Source organism: Mercenaria mercenaria, chromosome 7, assembly GCF_021730395.1.
Source record: "Mercenaria mercenaria strain notata chromosome 7, MADL_Memer_1, whole genome shotgun sequence".
NCBI lineage: Eukaryota > Metazoa > Mollusca > Bivalvia > Venerida > Veneridae > Mercenaria > Mercenaria mercenaria.
Window position 1 is genome coordinate 69,771,116 of NC_069367.1, and position 25,903 is coordinate 69,797,018.

General features: G+C 35.8%; 1 protein-coding gene across 3 annotated transcripts in view; it reads left to right on the top strand.

Moving 5' to 3' along the window:
- LOC123553972 (ATP-binding cassette sub-family C member 4-like) overlaps positions 1–25,903 on the top strand; it is a 169,786-nt gene that overhangs the window by 69,809 nt on the left and 74,074 nt on the right. The window lies entirely within an intron of this gene.

Sequence of the window (25,903 nt, forward strand, 5' to 3'; positions counted from 1 at the left end):
ACTAGAGCACAAAGTGCTATACATAAAGCGTCTTTGAACGTGTTTATCATGAAAAGGGCGCTATATAAATCTGGTATAATAATAATAATGATAATAATAATATAAATCTGGTATAATAATAATAATAAAAGTGCTCAAGGTGAGCTATTGTGACCAGTCATTGTCCGGCATCCGTTGGCATGCGTCGTCCGTCATCCGACATTTGCCTTGTGAACACCCTAGAGGCCACATTTGTAACCCAATCTTTATGAAACTTTGTCAGAATATTAGTGTCGATGATCGAATCTAGGTCATATGGGGTCAAAAACTAGCTCACCCGGTCAAATCAAAGGGAAAGCTTGTGAACACTTCAGAGGTCACAATTTTGACTCCATCTTTATGAAACTTTGTCAGAATGTTTGTCTTGAAGATTTCTAGGTCAAGTTGGAAACGGGGGTATGTGGTGTCAAAAATTAGGTCAGTAGGCCAAATCAAAGGAAAAGCTTTTGAACACTAGAGGCCACAGTTGTGACCCAATATTTATGAAACTTGGTCAGAATGATTGTCTTGATAATTTCTAGGTCAAGTTTGAATCTGGGTCATATGGGTTCAAAAACTAGGTCACCCGGTCAAATCAATAGAAAAGCTTGTGAACACTTTAGAGGCCACAATTTTGAGTTAATCTTTATGAAACTTGGTCTGAATGTTTGTATTGATGATTTCAAGGTCAAGTTTGAAACTGGGTCATGTGGGGTCAAAAGCTAGGTCACTATGCCAGAATAAAGGAAAATCATGTCAACACTCTAGAGACCACAATTTTAAGTTTGAAACCATGAAAATAAATCAGAATGTTTGTCTCGATAATCTATAGGTCATATTCAAATTTGGGTCATGTGGGGTCAAAAACTAGGTCACTCGGTGAAATCAAAGGAAAAGCTTGCGAACATCCTAGAGGCCACAATTGTGACTCAATCTTTATGAAACTTGGTCAGAATGTTTGTCTTGATGATTTCTAGTATAAGTTTAAATCTGGGTCATGTGTGGTCAAAAAGTAGGTCTGTAGGCCAGATGAAAGGAAAAGCTTGTAAACTGTGCTCTAGAGGCCACAGTTGTGACTCAATCTTTATGACACTTGGTCAGAATGTTTGTCTTGATGATTTCGAGGTCAAATTTGAAACTGGGTCATGTGAAGTAAAAAACTAGGTCTGTAGGCCAGATCAAAGGAAAAGCTTGTAGACTGTGCTCTAGAGGCCACAGTTGTGAAGCAATCTTTATGACACTTGGTCAGAATGTTTGTCTTAATGATCTCTAGCTCCAGTTTTAATCTAGGTCATTTGGGGTCAAACACTAGGTCACATGGTCAAATCAAAGGAAAAGTTTGTGAACACTCTAAAGGCAACAGCTGTTACTCAATCTATATGAAACTTGATCAGAATGATTGTCTTGATGATCTTTAGATTAAGTTCGAAACTGGGTCATTTAGGGTCAAAAACTAGGTCTGAGGCCAGATAAACTATGGTGAGTATATAGGGCCATCATGGTTCTCTTGTTTAATAGATTTGTTCCCCATGATTAGACTTTGTGTAGCGTACATGACCCATGGTTGTTGGTCAAAGGTCAAGGTCACTATTGAAAGTTTTCCACCTGTAGGGAGCTTCTGTATTGCCACTACAATACTCGGTCACTTGCTAAAATTTGGTAAAAGTCAGGAATTTTTCAGGGAATTTTTCTGGAATTGTCATCTAGGAATTTTAGAAAACAGATGTACAAAGGAATTTAAGTTTTAAAAGTTAATAATAAAATGTGACAGGAAATTTTCAGGGCAGTTTTGAAATAATCATGTAGGTATTTTAGAAAAAAGATTGGAGAAGTGTTAAAAGGTAATAATATGTCAGGATATTTTTAGGAAAATTTTGTAGTATTGCTTTAACAATTCTAGAAAATATTAGGGAAATTTTAGATACTAGTAAAATGTCAGGCATAATGTAGATCCTGGAGTGTATCATACAGGATCAAAAACCAAGATATACTCCGGTCATATCCTTGAAACCCATCAAAATAATGGGCATGCTTTTAAATGAAGAGTATAGTTTTGTAATATTCATTCGAAAATGTTTGTATTACTAATTCTGCAGAAAAAGATTCAGTGCTTGAACCATTTGTATCATTAACCAGTGCTTGAACTCTTTGTAAAGTAAAATGTATAATATACTTTTTAGCTCACCTGAGCAATGCTCAGGTAAGTTTTTCTGATCACTCGATGTCCGGCGTCTGTCGTCTGTAGTCTGTCAACATTTAGCTTGTGTATGCGATAGAGGCTGTATTTTTCAACTGATCTTCATGAAATTCGGTCAGAATGATTACCTTGATAATATCTAGGCCGAGTTTGAAAATGGGTCATCTGGGGTCAAAAACTAGGTCACTAGGTCAAATCAAAGAAAAACCTTGTGTATGCGATAGAGGCTGTATTTTTCAATTAATCTTCATGAAGTTTGGTCAGAATGATTACCTTGATAAAATATAGGCCGAGTTCGAAAATGGGTCATCTGGGTTCAAAAACTAGGTCACTAGGTCAAATCAAAGAAAAACCTTGTGTATGCGATAGAGGCTGTATTTTTCAATTGATCTTCATGTATTTTGGCTAGAATGATTGCCTTGATGAAAGCTAGGCTGAGTTCGAAAAGGGGTTATCTGGGTTCAAAAACTAGGTCACTAGGTCAAATCAAAGAAAAACCTTGTGATTGCGATTGAGGCTGATTTTTTCAATTTATCTTCATGAATTTTGGTCAGAATGATTGCCTTGATGAAATCTAGGTCAAGTTCGAATATGGGTCATCTGGGGTCAAAAAGTAGGTCACTAGGTCAAATCAAAGGAAAAGCTTCTATATGCGATAGAGGCTGCATTTTTCAATTAATCTTCCTGAAATTAAGTGAAAATGATAACCTTAATAAAATCTAGGCCAAGTTTGAAAATGGGTCATCTGGGATCAAAAAGTAGGTCACTAGGTCAAATCAAAGAAAAACCTTGTGTATGGGATAGAGGCTGTATTTTTCAATTGATCTTCATGAAATTTGGTCAGAATGATTGCCTTGATGAAATCTAGGTCAAGTTTGAATATGGGTCATCTTTGATCAAAAACTAGGTCACTAGGTCAAATCAAAGAAAAACCTTGTGTATGTGATAGAGGCTGTATTTTTCAATTGATCTTCATTAAATTTGGTCAGAATGATTGCCTTGATAAAATCTCTGTTGAGTTTGATTATGGGTCATCTGGGGTCAAAAAATAGGTCACGAGGTCAAATCAAAGAAAACCCTTCTGTATACTTTAGTGGCTGTATTTTTTAATTAATCTTCATGAAATATGGTCAGAATGATTGCCTTGATGAAATCTAGGTCAAGTTTGAATATGGGTCATCTGGGTCAAAAAGTAGGTCACTAGGTAAAGTCAAGGAAAAACCTTGTGTATGCAATAGGGGCTGCATTTTACACTGGATTTTCATAAAATTTGGTCAGAATGGTTGCCTTGATGATATCTAGGCCAAGTTCGAATATGGGTAGTCTGGGGTCAAAAACTAGGTCACTAGGTCAATTCAAAGGAAAACCTTGTGTATGTAATAGAAGCTGTATCTTTTCCATTGATCTTCATGAAATTTGGTCAGAATGATAGCCTTGATGAAGTCTAGGTCAGGTTCGAATATGGGTCATCTAGGGTCAAAAACTAGGTCACTAGGTCAAATCAAAGAAAATATTTATGCTCAAGATTTTTTGCTCACATTTTAATGATAATTGGTCAGAATATTTTTTTCCATGAAATCACTAGGTCAAACATGTTTACACTGTTATGGTGTGTTATGGTGTGTTTCTCAGGTGAGCGACCTAGGGTCATCTTGGCATTTTTGTTTAAGTTTCTTGTAACATAATTTTGAAGTTTGCAATTATGCTTGTCCAAAAAGTTATAAGTTAGACACACAATCCTATTAAATCGGTATCTCGCTATTCCCGAGTGTTGAAGTTTGTATGGAACAGTGCTGTGTTGGAGGAATTTTGTAGCGATGTGAGTCTGAATCCCTATAACCTAAAATTAGTTCATTAATTATTATGAAACCTTACTGATTATCAACATATAGTTGACTACTTTTGGTACGTAGTTTAACTTTATATTTTAATACCTTGATAGATGTGTATGGTAATAAATATTTGCATTATGAAGGGATAATTGCTCATATATTTTATACATATGTTAATGATTAGAAAACATTAATTCCTCAGCTTTGGAACACAAAATACATGTTTTAGTTCCTATAGTTACTATGTATGCAGTTATGAAGTCTGCATTTGTTCAGTCTTGAGATTAAGATAATCCTGTTCTGTTGCTTTCATTGTAGTTACTACTTGTTTGGCATTTGTTGCCAACATTTCCAATCCTACACTTTCTACCAGGAACAAAATCTTATTGTTACTGAATGGATTACAGTTCATGATCAGTCATTATTATGTTTCATCGCTGATTTTTGGAACAAATGGATAAATTGGCCCACCTTGAAAATTTTGTTGGCTTTAGGATTTGGAACAATTTTAGTTCAGACCTACAAGAAGTCACAATTTAAGGTTTATAGAGGTTTCACAAAAAAGGAAATTCTGTCAGATGTTTTGTTTAAATATGATTAATAAAAAAACAACAACAAAACTAGTGTGACATTAAATATAGTGGCGAGAGAGAAAAAGATTATGTGCAACTAGTAGCTAAATTCTCTGGGCTTGTAATATTACCTGTGTTCTCAGCCTGAGTGTCTTCTGTGTTGCTTGAAGTCTGTTGACAATTTTGTACTAGCTTGTGCTTTTCATTTGTCTGTTGAAAGTGAAACCTTGTTTCAGTTACACCAAGTAGTTGTTAGGTACAGGTGGGTTGTAATACATGTCATTTAGTCAACATTATTATTCTCATGATTTTTGGGCGGAATTAATTCCAAGCAGTTTCACAAGTCTTTTAACCCTTACCCTGCTAAATTTCTAAGATCAGTTTGTCAATCTTTCAATTTGGACAGTGCCATTAACTGTTAAAAGGGGTGCTTTCCAAAAAAGATACTCATGACTGAATGGCAAACTGTACAGATAAGACTGCACAGATGTGTAGGCTGATCATGATTTAAACTGCTCCCAAAGGCAGAATCAGTTGTGTCCAACATGATAAGGGTTAACACTTAGCCTGCTAAATTTCTGAAATGGACTGGTCCATTGTTCAGTTTGGGCAATACCAGTAGTTATTCCAAGGGATGTTCACTGAAAATTTACTGACTGAATAGCGAACAGTGCAGACCAGGATGTGCAAGCTATAATCTTGGTCTGCACTGGTTGCAAAGGCAGAATCACTTGCCACCACTAGCAGGCTAAAGGTTAAAAGTGTGAGAACAGTTAAAAACAAAGATACATTAATGTTCATCCCTTTAGAATCTAGACTTTATTTGACTGCTCAATCAAGCAAGGCAAACCTGATAATGGTATTCTCAACAAACTTTTAAAGCATGTCATATGTTTTCCCACTGTTTCACAAACATTTCTTCCCCTGCACCTGTACAAGAACTAAAAAATGTACTTTTATATCTTTAAATAATTTTTACAGACAGGAATATATTTGGAAACTGAAGACAAAATTTCTTGGCTCCTCGATGATGATTTCTTTCGATGTGTACCCTCGTCTGTTGACCTACTTCATTGTTTTGGTACCTGCTTTTCAAGGTGTTAGTCTGCGCCCGGAGTATTTGTACCCCTGTATACCTCTCATCTACCGATTTGTGGAGGCTGTTATCCATCGAACAATTCTGTACCAAGTGTTCAGTGTCGCAGAAACAAAAGTTGTATTAAGACGCCTTGAGGTATTTTTGAGACCCGATGTATATGTAGATAGAACATTATAATATACTGGAACTCCTCGAAGCAAAAACCAGAGAAGAGTTGGTTGGTAAGGCTAATTTTGAGACCAGGTGTATCTGTAGATAGAATATTATGATATAGTGGAACCCTTCCAAGGCAGAAGTCCTTAAAGGAGAAAACCTATTTAAACCCTAATTTGTGTTTGGCTTAAAGAGGTTTCTTCCTCACTAAATGCAGGCTGTCTAGCGTCCCTAAAATTCCTACTTTTTCCTACTTTTTTTCAATTTGGCTAAAATTCCTATTTTTTTAAAAAAATCAAAGGAAATTCCTAAAAAGACCCTATTTTTTCACAAAAATTCCTAATTTTTTAACTTTTTTGCAATGATCAAAAAGAGAAAATGTTTTAAATGTTGTTTTAAAGTTCTTCTAATTCAGAAAAAAAACAGTTTAGCACAGTTCAAAGCAGTTTACCAGTGGTAGACGTCTTTTCTGTAAATAAAGCACTATTTGTGAGTTACTTTTATGTCAGTCGCATAAAGTTAAGCACATTACATGGTCTTTAAAGTCCATATTTTAATTTGAAAATTCCTAAATTTAGCCCTAAAATTTCCTTAAAATTGTACCAAATTCCTAATTTTAGCCCTATTTTTTTGTACAAATTGCCCTAAAATTAGCCCTAATTTTTTGTCAGGGTATGCTAGACAGCCTGTAAATGGTAAACCTTTAGTAAAACTGAACTTTCCTTTGATTCTTGAGGTGGGTTGGTTTAGAGGGGTTCAAGCAAACAAGAATGATGCACTCTACTAAATACAGTGTACCAATAGAATTACCCACAAGAACTTTTGGTTCAGTATGAGAAGTATTTAAATGTATGAAGTTAATTGTCTAAAAAGTTCCAGGAATTTTAAATGTCCCGGCTATATAGCGATGTTTGTCCATTTGTCCGTCCGTCTGTCTTTATGAACCAGGTTGCCTACAGCCCACATTAATGACCCAATTTAGTTCATACTCACACTCAACAATCCTTATGGCAAGGCCTACAAACTGATCTACAAATAAATGACCTTGACCCTCATATGACCTTCACCTTCAAACTTAAAACCTTAGTAAAAAAAAACATTTTTGGTCCTACAGCCCACATACATGACCCAATTTAGTTCATTCTCACACCCAACAAACCTAAGTAAATGTTGCAAGACCTACAAACTGACCTTTATATATGACATTGACCTTTATATGACCTTCACCTTCAAATTTAAAACCTTAATAAACAACATTTTTGGTCCTGCAGCCCACATAAATGACCCAGTTTAGTTCATACTCACACCCAACAAACCTTGTTGCAAGACCTACAAACTAACCTTTATATATATGACCTTGACCTTCATATTATTTTCACAGTTAAACTTAAACCCCCCCAAAAAACAAGATCTTAGGTCATACACCGGGAGCACAAGTTTGCATTTTGAAAATGCAGCTCCTTTTACATAGTGATGAAGGAATTTTGAAAAAATTCACAACAGTTATTATACACCGTTCAACCCGATCTAGTGAATGCAGTTGGTCTGCCGACGACAGTTCCGTGTGTACATGTACTGTTTTTGGTAAAAGTAAGTATTGGCCTGATTTTTACATTTTCCCACCATATCTTAGCAAAACAAATTATACAGATTGATTCCCTGTTAGAAAAGGAATCTACTGACGAAATCATGGCGTAAACAGAATATTATTCATCGAGAAATTGCAGAGAGTGTGAAAATTTTCGACAAAATGAGTCATTTGATGAATCGGCCGCAAATATTCTTTTTTATCTGCAAAATGAAATATTTGAAATATTCCATGATAAAGTTTAATTATTTCTCTGTTACTATTCGAAACCACAGCTTCCGATTCGTTTTATCTACAAAGATATTTACTTTTGAAGTTGGTATGTCTTGATGATTTGGGTAAAGGTAACGGCAGTTACTATTGAAATATTGGTACAGGTGAATGCAATTAGATCAGTGGATTGGATAATGTGAACAGCAGTCAAGTGAAAAACCCGTTTGTCCCTAAAACAATTACTACCAGTCTTAAATACATAATTAAATGTATGTTTTAATTGCAGCGTGATTTGGCAGAGGGTTTGTAATGTGCACCTTGCAATTTTTGTTGTATATTTGTTATAATATGTTTGTCCAATTTAAAAAAAAACAAACATGAAACTGTTATTGACATTCAGTGGCATTGAAAATGCAATGCTAACGAAAGATTTGAGATCGTCACTGTTTTTCAAATGTTGTAAGCCAAAATCAGTTAGATCTGGCTAGGGATACGACTCTTATATCCAGACTCATATTCTAGAGACACGACTCCAGATGGCATGTAAGCCGTATCTCCATGCAGCAATGCCTGTGTGACGACAATGATACTTTACTCAGATGCCTTAGATTTAATATTTTTCCGTCTGCTACAAATATGAAGAAAAAGAACGCCAATTAATTCTTTCTCAGTTAATATTTACTTACATTTGTTTAAATTATTTTCTTTTAAAATCGGAAGCCAGATAAGAACAGCAGTTGATGTCGGGGCTTCGATAGACTCTTCCACGCGTTTATACTACATAAATATAGGAGGGTACACTTCAAATTTTGGTCCCCGTCAATATTTGTAATAATTAGAACTTTGTGATTTTGGATGTCTGTAAATTAAGGTGAGAGATAATGATTGTTAATTCTTTAACAAATTTATACAGCCGACACATGTAAAATTCTGATGTTGGTTGTAAAACTAACTGCTGGTAGCTTTGTATGAATCAATGAGACACCTTTTCGCTGAAAAATTCAAATCACGGAAAGGTTTTGTGCTTGTTGATTGATACTCAGGAACATTTTCGCTATTTTGTGAGAAAAAAAAACGAGCTGGATGGGCCCCCATTCTGTTTATATCCTGAAGTTCAGTAAGGACTATTAAATTGAGAAATGCAATAAAATTGGGCATTGTTCTTGCAGCGGGATCATTGCAGCCTGTTCAAAAAGTGCAAAATTGATGATTTTGGCATGCTTTTTTTCATGGATGGTGCAAAACTTCCGTTTTGATAACTTTCTTTATTCTTGTATGAGAATCCTGATCTTGCCATTAATTAAAAGCACAAAGCATGCATGCAATTTATAAAATAGTCACCCTGATTCTGCTTATAAGGAAAGTGCAATATTGCGAATTGCTACATGTAAGACTGTCCGTGCCCAAAATTTTCGAATCTAAGTGTACCCTGCTACCTTAATGTATTCGTTAAGACAGATCAGTGTAACAGACTAGGGCCAATAACATATCAGTGGATTAGCTGTTGTAGTATGTACTCTCCTAATAACAGTACTCATAGAAGTAGGCTAGTTTTAGTTGCTTCATGCCTTACTTAGATACGGACTCATTTTTAAGAATACATCGTCTAGATGAGGCAATTAGCAATTCTATGATTCTTGCACGTCCCTTGGCACAAGAGTCCCATGCAAGGAACATTGAGGCGCTGTTGTAACTTTCAGCTCGCACATTATCTGGGGTGGAACCATACAGGGTACGAAACATTGGTACTTATATAAGAATAATTATTCGAAGTGCCGACATCAACTTCTCCGACCTGCAGGTGAGTGCACGTCTCGAGAAGGCACAGGACATTGGCGGAACTAGGTCATAAGTATATTGACCTTTCTCTGTCAGTGTCCTGGCTGAAGTCGGCGGGAGTGGCCCTAAATAGGACCATTTATGAAAGCAGCTATCTTCTTGGTGACGGGTGCAGGAGGGGAAAGGAACAACACCACGACGAAGGACCAGCGATGACACCATCTACTTGCGGCTACAACCGCCCTTGTTAGGGCGACCTTGCGATACCTTCAGTATCATATTGTCAGCAACACCTCGGGGATCAGTCATCTATGGTCTCATTAGCCAGCGACAGTGACCCACTCTGGTGACATGCCGGGGGTCTATACTCTACATAGCTAAAAAAATGCTATACTTTGCCCGACAGGGCAGATGGACCCAAAAAGAAACGTTCTTTTTCTTCGTATTTGTAGCAGACGGAAAAATATTTAATCTAAGGCGACTGAGTAAAATATCATTGTCATCACACAGGCATTTCTGCATGGAGATACGGCTTACATGCCTGATCTGGAGTCGTGTCTCTAGAATATGAGTCTGGATATAAGAGTCGTATCCCTAGCCAGATCTAATTGGCTTACAACATTTGAAAAACAGTGATGATCTCAGATCTTTCATTTGCATTTTCAATGCCACTGAATGTCAATAACAGTTTTATGTTTGCTTTTTTAAATTGGACAAAAATACAACAAATATACAACAAAATATGCAAGGTGCACATTGTAACCCTCTGCATTGTGCAAGGTGCACATTACAAACCCTCTGTCAAATCACGCTGCAATAAAAACAAACATTAAATTATGTATTTAAGACTGGTAGTAATCGTTTAAGGGACAAACGAGTTTTTCATTTGACTGCCATTCACATTATTCAATCCACTGATCTAACTGCATTCACCTGTACCAGTATTTCAATAGTAACTGCCGTTACCTTTACCCAAATCATCAAGACGTACCAACTTCAAAAGTAAATATCTTTGTAGATAAAACGAATCGGAAGCTGTGGTTTCGAATAATTACAGAGAAGTAATTAAACTTTATCATGGAATATTTCAAATATTTCAGTTTTGCAGATAAAAAAGACTGTTTGCGGCCGATTCATCAAATGACTCATTTTGTCGAAAATTTTCACACTCTTTCTGCAATTTCTCGATGAATAATATTCTGTTTACGCCATGATTTCATTGGTAGATTCCTTTTTCTAACAGGGAATCAATCTGTATAATTTGTTTTGCTAAGATATGGCGGGAAAATGTAAAAATCAGGCCTATACTTACTTTTACCAAAAACAGTACATGTACACATGGAACTGTCGTCGGCAGACCAACTGCATTCACTAGATCGGGTTGAACGTTGTGTATTAAGTTAGTTAAATTTCAGGACACTTTTGGAATAGGAATGTAGGAATCTTTAAATGACATTGTATTTGAACAAAGTTGCTTATTGGCCAAGCTAACCAAGCAGTTTGTTTACTCAATTCGACAATGCCTTAAGCCCATTTTTGGCATTCTGAGAAAAACAAGGTTAAACTTTGAAATGTTAATGTTTAAACAGACATGGCTTTTTGGAATCGTTTTTTTATGTATTGATTAATTAGTTCTATAAAAAATGATAATACTATGGGCAGATATAGTTCTTCGAGATAAACAAAATTGTAACAAAATCTGAAAATTGCTAAAAATAAACCTACTGTACTTTGTAATTGAGCCCATTGCTATAGCAAATTATTTGCAGCAAGTAATTTAGTAAAGGGTATTATAAATGGCCTCTTTATATATTGCAAAATAATGGTCACATTGTCTTATGAATATAAAAGGCCTTAGATTTAGCTAAAAATATGTCGGTAATTGAGAGGCTATTATGTTTTAAAAGTTGAAAATTTGATTGTTTTTAAAAAAAGAGCGAGACCAATGACAAAAAGACTACGGGTAGAAATGAAATTCTTGAGATGCATGTGATTATATTTAATAAAAGTCCATGCAGATGTTATTTTTTGACCATGTAAGAAGTTGGAGTGCATGTTTGCATGTAAACTATTTACCAACTTGTCCCACTCACAGTATAGTTCTTCGGAATTATATTCCAGTTTTCTCACTAGTAAAAAGATTATATGTTTGTTGTGCCTAAAAATATGATACTATTATTATATACCATATACAAAGATACTATGAAATTGCTTTAATGGACAGAATCCTCAGATTTATGCAAATAACCAAATGTGTGCACTATGACAGGAAGCATGCGCTGTAACCAGAAGCTTAGTAATTCATAGCAAGTTAACACTTACCCTGCTAAATTTCTATAATGAACTAGTCCATCTTTCAATCTGGACAGTACCATTAACTGTTAAAAGGGGTGCTTACCAAAAAGATACTGACTGAATGGCGAACAGTGCAGACCATTGGATGTGCAGGCTGATCTTGGTCTGCACTGGTCACAAAGGCAGAATCACTTGCCGTCTGCAGGCTAAGGGTTAAAAGAAGTGTTATTCATTAGATTTTCTTTAGATAAGCAACAACCTACCCTGCTCTAACAGAAAAAATAGTTTTCACTTTTAAATTATATCTTCAACAATTTTTTACAGATGTGAATATGTTTGGAAGCTGAAGACCAAATTTCTTGAAACATCGATGATGATTTCTCTTGATGTGTACCCTCGTCTGTTGACCTACTTCATTGTTTTGGTCCCTGCTCTTCAAGGCATTAGTCTGCGCCCAGAGTATTTGTACCCCTGTATACCACTTATCTTCTGTTTTACGGAGAACGTCATCCATTATGCGATTTTGTACCAGATCTTCAATATTGCAGAAACCATTGTTGTATTAAATCGTCTTGAGGTATTTTTGAGACCCAGTGTATTTGGACATTATAGTATGTATAGTACTCAGGAGCTGCTCTAAATCAGAAACCCCTAAGTCTTAGCAGTTGTGTTGGGTCAACATTATTGTTCCTTCTGTTGCTTGAACTAACCAATCTCTAAATGGTAAACCCTTGAAAATTGAAAATTACCGTGGTGTCCAGAGACATTTGGCTAAGAGGGGTTAATGCAGTATGCTTGAAAGCAATCATACTTCCAGCTTTCAGTAGGAAAGGAATGGAAATGCATACACAAGAAATTGAGAATAGTATGAATGAAGATTGTACTTATATTATATAAAAAGCATCCCACATATACTTGTAATTTCCCAATTCCAATCTTCCGTGATTTAATACAGACCATAGTGTTGGTATTTTGAGGTTCTGTTCATAGTTATACCCCCACCAAACATGTTTGAGGAGGGTATATAGGAGTCAGTTTTGTCACGTCGCGTCCCGTCGCGTCCAGAAATCTAATATCTCAGTTATTACCAAATGGATTTAATTCAAACTTAAAATGCATGTTCCACCTTATCACCCACATCATGTGACACAAGGTGCATAACTCTTGACACCAAGTTTTCATGAATTATGTCCCCTTTTACTTAGAATTTAAGGTTAATTTTGTTGTATTTTCACTATATCTCAGTTATTACTAAATGGATTTGATTCAAACTTAAAATAGATGTTCCACCTCATCACCCACATCATGTGCCCACATCATGTGACACAAGGTGCATAACTCTGACACCAAGTTTTCATGAATTATGTCCCCTTTTACTTAGAATTTAAGGTTAATTTTGTTGTATTTTGACTATATCTCAGTTATTACTAAATGGATTTAATTCAAACTTAAAATAGTTGTTCCACCTCATCACCCAGATGATGTGACATAAGATGCTTAACTCTGACATAAATTTTTTATGAATTATGTCCCCTTTTACTTTAAATTTAAGGTTGATTTTGATGTATTTTCACTATATCTCAATTATTACAAAATGGATTTGATTCAAACTTAAAATAGATGTTCCACCTCATCACCCACATCATGTGACACAAGGTGCATAACTCTGACACCAATTTTTCATGAATTTTACTTAGAATTTAAGTTTAATTTTGATGTATTTTCACTATATCTCAGTTACTACTGAATGGATTTGATTCAGACTTAAAATAGATGTTCCACCTCATCACCCACATCATGTGACACAAGGTGCATAACTCTGACACTAATTTTTCTTGAATTGTGTCCCCTTTTACCTAGAATTTAAGGTTAATTTTGATGTATTTTCACTATATCTCATTCTGATTGGCTTAGAGCCAAAGGGAAGTAACCTTTTTAGCTCATCTGATTTTTTGAAAAAAAATGATGAGTTATTGTCATCACTTGAGCGGTTGTCGGCGTCGGCGTCGGCGTCGGCGTCTGCGTCGGCGTTGCCTGGTTAAGTTTTATGTTTAGGTCAGCTTTTCTCCTAAACTATCAAAGCTATTGCTTTGAAACTTGGAATACTTGTTCACCATCATAAGCTGACCCTATATAGCAAGAAACATAACTCCATCTTGCTTTTTGCAAGATTTATGGCCCCTTTTGTACTTAGAAAATATCAGATTTCTTGGTTAAGTTTTATGTTTAGGTCAACTTTTCTCCTAAACTATCAAAGCTATTGCTTTGAAACTTGGAATACTTGTTCACCATCATAAGCAGACCCTGTACATCAAGAAACATAACTCCATCTCGCTTTTTGCAAGATTTATTGCCCCTTTTGGACTTAGAAAATCAGTTTTCTTGGTTAAGTTTTATGTTTAGGTCAGCTTTTATCCTAAACTATCAAAGCTATTGCTTTAAAACTTGCAACACTTGTTCACCATCATAAGTTGACCCTGTATAGCAAGAAACATAACTCCGTCCTGCTTTTTGCAAGATTTATGGCCCCTTTTGGACTTAGAAAATATCAGATTTCTTGGTTAAGTTTTATGTTTAGGTCAACTTTTTCTCTTAAACTATCAAAGCTATTGCTTTGAAACTTGCAACACTTGTTCACCATCGTAAGCTGACCCTGTACAGCAAGCAACATAACTCCATCCTGCTTTTTGCAATAATTATTGCCCCTTTTGGACTTAGAAAATCATTTTCTTGGTTGAGTATTATGTTTAAGTCAACTTTTCTCATAAACTATCAAAGCTATTGCTTTAAAACTTGCAACAGTTTTTCACCATCATAAGTGGACACTGTACATCAAGAAACATAACTCTATCCTGCTTTTTGCAAGAATGATGGCCCTTTTTGGACTTAGAAAATCATGGGTAGGACAATATTTCTATTACACAAAAAAAATCAGATGAGCGTCAGCACCCGCAAGGCGGTGCTCTTGTTTTAACTTTTGTACTGAGTTTCTTCCCCTTAAATTCCAGGAATTAGTCTATTTTTAGAAATCCTATTTTTAGATTTTCAATATTTTAGGTATTTTTCTAACTTTTTTATTATAAGTCCTATGTAAAAAGTAAATACATTTTTCTGTGGTTCCCATTTACTTATTAAATGCCTTCTCCCATCCTTTTAGTCAACTATTCTTATGCTCCCTTTTAAGAAGGAGGGGTATATTGTTTTGCAGATGTCTGTTGGTCGGAATGTAGACCAATCCATTTCCGGATGATAATTCAAGAACGCTCTTAATAGAAGCACCCATTTTGCAAGATGCAATACCCCTGGATATATTATCAAATGGAATTATTATTGTTGATCATAATTATGTTGTTAAAAATACTTTATGTCTGAAAATAAAAAATATTTTCTTTCTATGAATTGGTAACCTTTGAAAAAATACATTTCGAATGGTTGTAAACACAAACACATTTAAAATGAGAATATAGACCTTTCTGACCTCAGGGATGTAAAATTTAGCTTTAATAGGCCAATAATACAAGTAAATAGAGGTGGATGCTAGTTCTGCCATAGCACAGCTTGCTGTCTTGTAATGTCTTTCATGTGTTGCATGTAAATATCTATATCTGTATGTGTAGAATGGCCTATTCAGTCTGTTTTATGTCATTGAAATATTTGAAAGTAGTTCATTTCAGCCTTTTTGTATTCTGCATTGCTGTGGAGACACAACATATTTGTAGTGGTTGTGTGACTGCTCAGAGTTTTCTTGTTACAGATTCCAGAGTTATATAACTAAGTTTGGGGACCAGTCTCGGCATGCAGCCTTGGTATTGGTCAGTTTCAAATTTTAATCAGCCAATCAGATGCTGAAAATTTGAGTTTCATCTCCAAACTCTGTTTTATAACCTTTAGCCAAAGCCTTAAAAAAAATTTATTCTCTGTAAACCTTGCATGCTCACAGATTTATTTTGTATCTCAGATAATTTAATCTATAAGCTTTGCTTAATGATTTGGTCCAATTTTATTTTTTAAAATCAAAATTTAAACATTACCAAATCATATACACATGAAAATTGAACAGTATTTTGAAATATGTGTATCTAATTCTACAAAACGTTGTCAGTGTACTGAAATGTGTCTTGATTTACAGGAAAAAACTGCATTAAGGGGGCCACAACTCTGGACATTGCAGAGCCTTTAAAAACTCACCATTTTCAAAGAACTGTCACAAATCTCAATTTTGATTAACTTGCAATAATGGCTCAGCACGAAAATTCCACAAAACTAAGGTTAACATTTTGAAAATTGTTTTTATTTTTATCTCTTGACAAATGACATCTTCTTTTAAAGGGTGATAACATTTTGAGAACATTTTAACATATTTCAATAAAATGACAATTCTTAAGTAGCATTTTAAACATGTTTAATTTGCTGTTCAGTCCTCCTAATCCTTATTCATTGCAGGTCTGAGTATAGAGTGGTATTGCAGACATCAATGCTTCGAGTTAACACTGTTATATCCTTTGATGTCATGACACGATTAATTATTCTTCTGGTTACCATATTTGCCTCTTTGGCTTTTAAAATACCATTGCGGCCAGCACAAGTGTTCACGATCATTCCACTGATTTGTCTTATTGTGGAAAGCCTGGTTTGGCGGCTGATTTTCTTTCAATCTATGCTTATATCGGAGGTTAGGGTAACACTTCAGAGGCTTGAGGTAAAGATAATACTCTTAAATATGGTTCCCATGTGTTGTGGAAAATGAGCAAAAGCTTTGTTCAGGATGAGCTATTAATACTGGTGGAAGGTCCAGCATCTGTTATCCATTGTCTTGCTTCAGCATTTTTTGCTCACCTAAACTTTGCTCAGGATGAGCTATTAGTATAGGTGGATGGTCTGTCATCGATCGTTGGTCTTCGTGGAAAGTGATGAAACTTAGCCTTGATGGTCCTTTACAAAGTTATTCAAACAATCAAAGAATTCCATTCCATAGAGAATTCTAGTTGCTATTGCAACTACAGGGAATAGCTTTCATGTCTAAAATCTGAAGGCCTGAAGCTTAAGATGTTTAACATGTAATATTGTGTAGTGGTCCATTGCCAAAATTTGTTCAAATCATGTTCCTATGGTCAAAACTGGCCCTGCACCAGGGATCACTTGTTTTACATAGACTTATAAAAGAAAAATCTGAAAACCTTCTTCTCTAAAACTTTATAAAATATAAAGAAAATCAAAAAACATTTTGCGCAGACACCTAACTGGGAGCCCCCCTTTATTTACCGTATTTTGGTGTGTATAGGTCGCGATAATGTATAGTCCGCATCTAATTTTTGCTCTGGAAATGGTCGGAAAATTTAAGTTCTAGCGTATTAGTCGCAGTTAAGTTTCGGATTTTTCCCCAGCAATATTTACCGGCAAAAAAGTTATGGCGGCGGCCATATTGATGCCGCGGACTGAATTATTATCAGAACCTGATTGGTGGAAATCAGACAGTGTTATTTTCGATCCCAACCGTTTCGTACCAACAGTAGTATCGGTAACAGACTACATCAAAGAAAAGCGGCTTTTTGACACTAATTGGCAGCAGACGGTTTGCGTTTACATTCTGTAATTATGCAAGTTTAAATGTGAATTGTTTGCACAGCAATTATAACACCTTTCCGCGTCATGTAATTAGCCGCGTTCTTTTGATTCTGAGATTAACAAATTATCTCTTTTTGGATTTTTTTTTCTTTTATTTAAAAATCAAAAGTAAAAAAATTATCTTTTAAGTTTTTTAATACGCTAAGAATTAGTATAAACAATGTTCGGAATGGATGACGGATCTGTCCGGATTTTATCCATCCCGGAGTACATGTCAATGGCGTCCAGTAAAACGAAAGTAGAAACAGACGTGATTGAAATTGCAAAAACATCTTTGAATTAAAGTAATTCGTAATTTTAATAGTATGGGTCATTTACGATATATTTTATTGAAAGTAACCGCTATTGGTTGAAAGGCCGCCGATATTGATATTTTTTATCCATTTTGTTCGTTCGTAACAGATGCACGTAATTTTGCGAGAGCTACGGTCAGAAAATTGGCCCGAAAAAAAACTCTGCTGGCACTGTTCTGTCGTATAGGTCGCAGGAACTTTTTCAGGCAGCAAAATGGGTAGAAAAAGTGCGACCTATACACACCAAAACGGTAGATCTTTCCCCTTGTATCAAAATTGGCCTTGCTCACACTTGGGGGTCACCTGGTTTACATACATATAAGCGAAAAATACAAAAATCTTCCTGTCAAACCTCAAGGCCTAGAGCTTATATGTTTTGGCATAATGAATTGTGTAGAGGTCCTCTGCCAAGATATCATATACCCATTTGCATCAGGTGAGCGATATAGGGATATCATCTGAAACTACTGCTCATAATTACACCAAGCTTGGTCAGTGGCATCCTAGCATGGACCATTATCAAATTTCTTCAAATTGTTCAGCTTAGCTCTCTTTAGGGGCTGCCAGAGCTAAAAATAGTAAAAACCTTGGAGAACTTTTTCTCATTAACTGCTTGATGAATCTTCATCTGCCAATAGAATTAGAAGTAGAAAAACCTTTAAGTGACTTTTTAGCTCACCTGTCACAAAGTTACAAGGTGAGCTTTTGTGATCGCGCGGTGTCCGTCGTGCGTGCGTGCGTCTGTGCGTGCGTGCGTCCCATCGTAAACTTTTGCTTGTGACCACTCTAGAAGTCACATTTTTCATGGGATCTTTATGAAAGTTGGTCAGAATGTTCACCTTGATGATATCTAGGTCAAGTTTGAAATTGGGTCATGTGCCGTCAAAAACTAGGTCAGTAGGTCTAAATATAGAAAAACCTTGTGACCTCTCTAGAGGCCATATATTTCACAAGATCTTCATGAAATTGGTCAGAACGTTTACCTTGATGATATCTAGGTCAAGTTCGAAACTGGGTCACGTGCCTTCAAAAACTAGGTCAGTAGGTCTAAAAATAGAAAAACCTTGTGACCTCTCTAGAGGCCATATATTTCACAAGATCTTCATGAAAATTGGTCAGAACGTTTACCTTGATGATATCTAGGTCAAGTTCGAAACTGGGTCACATGCTGTCAAAAACTAGGTCAGTAGGTCAAATAATAGAAAAACCTTGTGACCTCTCTAAAGGCTATATTTTTCATGGGATCTGTATGAAAGTTGGTCTGAATGTTCATCCTGATGATATCTTGGTCAAGTTCGAAACTGGGTCATGTGCCCTCAAAAACTAGGTCAGTAGGTCTAAAAATAGAAAAACCTTGTGACCTCTCTAGAGGCCATATATTTCACAAGATCTTCATGAAAATTGGTCAGAACGTTCACCTTGATGACATCTAGGTCAAGTTCGAAACTGGGTCACGTGCTGTCAAAAACTAGGTCAGTAGGTCAAATAATAGAAAACCCTTGTGACCTCTCTAAAGGCCATATTTTTCATGGGATCTGTATGAAAGTTGGTCTGAATGTTCATCCTGATGATATCTTGGTCAAGTTCGAAACTGGGTCATGTGCCCTCAAAAACTAGGTCAGTAGGTCTAAAAATAGAAAAACCTTGTGACCTCTCTAGAGGCCATATATTTCATGAGATCTTCATGAAAATTGGTCAGAATGTTCACCTTGATGATATCTAGGTCAAGTTCCAAAGTGGGTCACGTGCCATCAAAAACTAGGTCAGTAGGTCAAATAATAGAAAAACCTTGTGACCTCTCTAGAGGCCATATTTTTCATGGGATCTGTATGAAAGTTGGTCTGAATGTTCATCTTGACGATATCTAGGTCAAGTTCGAAAATGGGTCATGTGCGGTCAAAAACTAGGTCAGTAGGTCTAAAAATAGAAAAACCTTGTGACCTCTCTAGAGGCCATACTTGTGAATGAATCTCCATAAAAGTTTGTCAGAATGTTCACCTTAATGATATCTAGTTCAAGTTTGAAACTGGGTCACATGCCTTAAAAAACTAGGTCAGTAGGTCAAATAATAAAAAACCTTGTGACCTCTCTAGAGGCCATATTTTTCATGGGATCTGTATGAAAGTTGGTCTGAATGTTCATCTTGATGATATCTAGGTCAAGTTTGAAATTGGGTCAACTGCGGTCAAAAACTAGGTCAGTAGGTCTAAAATGATTAAAATCTTTTAACCTCTCTAGAGGCCATATATTTCAATGGATGTTCATGAAAATTGATCTGAATGTTCACCTTGATGATATCTAGGTCAGGTTTCGAAACTGGGTCACGTGCGGTCAAAAACTAGGCCAGTAGGTATAAAAATAGAAAAACCTTGTGACCTCTCTAGAGGCCATATTTTTCATGAGATCTTCATGAAAATTAGTGAGAATGTTCACCTTGATGCTATCTAGGTAAAGTTCACAACAGGGTCAAGTACCTTCGAAAACTAGGTCAATAGGTCAAATAATAGAAAAACCTTGTGACCTCTCTAGAGACCATATTTTTCAATGGATCTTCATGAAAATTGGTCAGAATTTTTACCTTGATAACATCTAGGTCAAGCTCAAAACTGGGTCACATGAGCTCAAAAACTAGGTCACTATGTCAAATAATAGAAAAAACGACGTCATACTCAAAACTGGGTCATGTGGGAAGAGGTGAGCGATTCAGGACCATCATGGTCCTCTTGTTCTGATGAACCTATTGCAAGATCTTCATCAAAATTCATTGTAAGGTCCTCTTCCAAATGATTTGAATGGGAGCACTTGGCTCCTTTTAAGGGCTACTAGAGCTAAAAATAGAAAAACTTTTAAACTTACTTCTTATGAACTGCTTGATGGGTCGTAATCAAACTTTATCTACGGCATCATTGTAATGGTTCCACATGTCCCCTTATAGGAGCCACCTGAGATGAAGAATGTAAAAAGCTTCTTTTGATAAACAACTTCTTATCATGAAGTTTGTTTTCTGGTAATTCATTTTTGGGCAGTCACTGCAAAATATAGGGATTACTTTTAAATAACTTTCAATGAGTTGCTTAAAGGATTTTCACCAAACTTTGTCAGAATCAAGGTCAGATGGTCAAAATCTGCCTCAGGTTTCAAAATTGCTAAAAACTTTGTTTCACAGTTGAATTTTCCAAGGATTATTTGGTGTTAAGGATTATTTGGTGTTATATATTGTTTTAAAATAAATGTTTAGGAAATGTCAGGAAATTTAGGTTGAGGACAAGTGAAGGAAACTTGAAATGAAAGAATTGTTAGATTAAAAAAAGTTTTTTTGTAATAAACAAAGCAAATGAAGATGGTTACAGTTGGCTAATGTCTAGTGGATGGAAGCCAGTCTTTCAGATATTAACTGTTAATTCTGTAATTGCATTAAAATCAGTGCTACTTACCATTGCAACTATTGTCCACTTTGTTAAACATATGGACTGCTAGTATTTAAGTTTTGTTGAGGTGAAGAATGGGAACCATAACTGCTAGATTTTTCCTTTCATTTCTGCAGGCTAGTTGACTGTAGACTTTTTAGCTCACCCAAGCCAAAGGCTCATGGTGAGCTTTTGTGACCGCTTGATGTGTGTCGTGTGATGTGTGTCATGTGTGCGTCAACAATTTCTAAAAAATCTTCTTCTTGAAAACCACTTGGCAGAATTACGCCAAATTTCACAGTAATGATCCACAGGTGGCCCCCTTTCAAAATTGTTCAAAGAATTGAATTCCATGCAGAATTCTGGTTGCCATGGCAACCGAAAGGAAAGCTTTACAAATCTTCTTGTCCAAAACCGCAAAGTGTAGAGCTTTAATGATATTTGGCATGTGACATTATCTAATGGTCCTCTATGAAGATTGTTCAAATTATGCCTCTGGGGGTGAAAAGAGGCCCCGCCCTGGGGGTCACAAGTTTAACATAGACTTATAAAGGAAAAAACGTTTAAAATCTTGTCTAAAACCACTAGACCTAGGCGTTTGATATTTGGTATATAGCATTGCCTTGTGGTCCTCTACTAAAATTGTTCGAATTAAAACCCTGGGGTGAAAAGATGCCCTGGCCCGGGGGTCTCGAGTTTTACATAGACTTATATAGGAAAAAAACTTTTAAAATCTTCTTGCCTCAAACTGCAAGGCCTAGGCTTTCGATATTTGGTATGTTGCATTGCCTTTGGTCCTTTACCAAAATTGTTCAAATTATGCCCCTAGGGTGAAAAGAGGCCCTGCGGGTTCCAAATTTAGCATAGACTCACTCATATTGGGAAAAAAATTAAAATCTTCTTGTCTGAAAGTTCAAGGCCTAGGCCTTTGATATTTGGTGTGTAGCATTGCCTAGTGGATCTCTAACAAGATTGGTCAAATTATGCCCCTGGGGTGAAAAGAGGCCCCACCCTGGGGGTCACTTGTTATATGAGTTATATAGGAATAAATACTTAAAAAATTATCAGATCATATTTCCTAGACTGTTTAATTATAATTACCTGATGACCCCAAGGGATTAGGGGTCACTTGACTATGACCTTGACCTATTGACCTACTTTCTTGTTTTTTAAGATAAGCCTTAAAATTTGGATGACATGTACAGTTTTGCACACCAATCTTGACTTTCATGACCATGAATGTGACCTACTGACCTACTTTCAAATACTTTAGCATCAGTTTGCCATTTTAAACATGTGGCTCATATTACTCAGGTGAGCGATTCAGGGTCATCATTACCCTCATGTTAGATAGATGTAAACTTTCCTAGACCCTAGCTTTGTTGTAGATTTCTGTAAAGCTGACATTTTACTGTTTTAAATCCTTGGTATATTGTTGACAATAAGAAAAATAACAGGATAGCTGTAAGACTGAAAACTATTTCTTATATTGTTTTCCAACTTACTACAGGTATAAGTATAAAGAGATCTTTAAGATGTCCACACTTCAGGTGTATGCCTGCATATCCCACAGGATACAAAGGGTATAAGTCAAGTGACTCTAGTATCAATATATTTCAAAGTTTTACTTAATCATTGCAGGTCAGAGTATAGAATGGTTTTAAAGGCTTCAGCGGTTCGAATTAACGCAGTTATATTCTAAGATATCATGACACGATTAATTCTTCTGCTCGTGATTGTATTTGCTGCATTAGCGTAAAAAATTGCGTCCAGCAGAGTTGTACATTACCATTCCCTTGATTTGTCTTGTTGTGGAAACAGTGGTTTGCAGATTGATGTTCAGTCAGTATATGCGCATTTTAGAGGTTAGAGTAACCATCCAGAGGCTTGAGGTAATTGACGAGATTCCTTAAAAATAACCATGATTCCCACTGTAAAACCAGAGCACAAAGTGCTCAAAGTGAGCTATTATGACCGGCCGTTGGCGTGCGTCGTCCATCAACATTTGCCTTGTGAACAATCTAGAGGCCACATTTGTGACCCAATCTTTATGAAACTTGGTCAGAATTTTAGTCTTTGTGTTCTCTAGGTCAAGTTCGAAACTGGGTCATGTGGGGTCAAAAACTAGGTCAGTAGGTCAGGTCAAAGGAAAAGCTTGTGAACACTCTAAAGACCACATTTTTGACCCAATCTTTATGAAACTTGGTCAGAATGTAAGTCTTGATGATCTCTAGGTCAGATTCGAAACTGGGTCATGTGGGGTCAAAAACTAGGTCAGTAGGTCAGATCAAAGGAAAAGCTTGTGAACACTCTAGAGACCACATTTTTGACCTTATCTTTATGAAACTTGGTCAGAATGTTAGTCTTGATGATCTTTAGGTCAAGTTCGAAAATGGGTCATGTGGGGTCAAAAATTATGTCAGTAAATCAGATCAAAGGAATAGCTTGTGAACACTGTAGAGACCACATTTGTGCCCCAATCTTTATTAAACTTGGTCAGAATATTAGTATTGATAATCTCTAGGTGTCAAGTTTGAGTCTGGGTCATGTGGGTCAAAAACTAGGTAAGTAGGTCAGATCAATGGAAAAGCTTGTGAACACTCTAGAGACCAAACTTGTGACCCAATCTTTATGAAACTTGGTCAGAATGTTAGTCTTGATGATCACTAGGTCAGGTTCGAAACTGGGTCATGTTGGATTAAAAAGTAGGTCACCTGGTCAAATCAAAGGAAAAGCTTGAGAACACTCGAGAGGTCACAGTTGTGACCCAATATTTATGAAACTTAGAAAGTTTGGCTTGATGATTTCTAGATCAAGTTTGAATCTGGGTCATGTGGGGTCAAAAACTAGGTCACCTAGTCAAATCAAAGGAAAAGCTTGTGAACACTTTAAAGGCTGCATTTGTGACTCAGTCTTTATTAAACTGGGTCAAAATGTTTGTCTTAATCATTTATAGGTCAAGTTTGAATATGGGTAATGTGGGGTCAAAAACTAGGTCACTAGGCCAGATCAAAGGAAAATCTTTTCAACACTCTATAGAGACCACAATTTAAGTTTGAAACTCATGAGAATTAGTCAGAACGTTTGTTTTGATAATCTATAGGTCAAGTTCCAATCTGGGTCATGTGGGGTCAAAAACTAGGTCATCAATCACATCAAAGGAAAAGCTTGTGAACACTGTAGAGGCCACAGTTGTAACCAAATCTTTATGAAATTTAGTCAGAATGTTTGTCTTGATGATCTGTAGGTCAAGTTCAACTCTTGGTCATGTGGGGTCAAAAACTAGGTCAGTAGGCCAGATCAACTCTGATGAGCGATATATAGGGCCATCATGGCCCTCTTGTTTATAAGTATTCTTCCTGAGTTTTTATACCTCTTTCAAGAAATATTCAAGATGTTAATAGCAATTTCAAAAACATGCAAATCAAATTGATTATGTACTCATCAGTATGTTCTTTTTGCCCAGTTTTCCTAATAATAGAAACTACTAGGTCTCCTGCTTACTTGTGAAGCAATTAACCTTATCATCATAGCAGTAAAATTCCTGGTCCCTGTTATGGGGCCACAGGTCAGTAGTGATTTATTGTGGTGTATTTGTATCTGGATCATTTTGATCTGTACATGCATTGTTACAGCTTGAATCTATTACAAAAAAAAAGTTGTTGTTGATAATTCAACATAGTGCAAATTTATCTCAAAAAGAAGTGGTTGTTTTTATACATGTTGTTTCAAAATTGTGGCAAATGAAAACTTCAAGTAAAATTACTATATATATCTTATGCATTTTGCAGTTTGTAACTAAGCACTGAGATTGATCTTCTGTATCATCTGAAAATATAAAGAATACTATTTACATGAATTTCCATATTCTATTTCCTAATTAAACTGCATGATCAAGATCATGCATACAGCATCATGTGGATTTTGTTAGAAATAAACATTCATGTTATAATGTTCATAATAATGTCAAAACCTTCAGATTTAAAGGAAAATCATTTTTAGCCAAAATGTGGAGCCCAGTCTTTTAGTTAATCTAATTTTAACAGTGTTTCAGGTTCATTTATTAAAAAGTATTAAAGGCACTGAACTTCAGAATTTGGCTAAAATTATCCATCTTTAGAATTGAAGTTTGGTGATATTATGAACATTAGAACATGAGTTTTTGTTTCTAAACTAACTTAAAAATGCCAAATCAAGAAAAGAAAAAAGACAAGCCCGAGTCAGGAATCGAACTCGGTGTCCGGGCAATAAAGATTTTCTTGCAGTCTTGAACATTACACCACGGACTGGAATAAATACTGGACGGTCATTAAATATTATACAGCTATTGATTTATGTTGAGGTCGATATGTGTTTTTACGGACCTGTAAAAATGATATTATTGGCCTCGGACGCGGACCTGTAAAAATACAGGTCAGTTAAAACACATATTGACCAAAACATAAGTCTATAATTGTTATATTATACGCCCTTCTCAAATGCATTCATTTGACTGGTTTCATGCATATAAGAATAAGTAATATCACAAGTCATTATGACTTTTGCAGGCCAATATCGCTTTTTGCGGACTAGCGCATGAACTCATTTCGACCAATCAAATGAGCGCATTTGAGGAGGGTATATAATATAAAGCTTTATAAATTAAGGCAGTTTACCTAAGATACCCCATTTCAGATGCTTTCCAATTTTGAATGGAAAAATCAGTAAAAACAAATTCTTATGTTTCCATAATTTATGATCTGTCAATAACTAAGTTTGAATTATAAAATCATGTATCTGGTCAGTCTTATTTCTGCAGATAGAATAGCCATGCAGTGGTTTTTTAAGGGTCA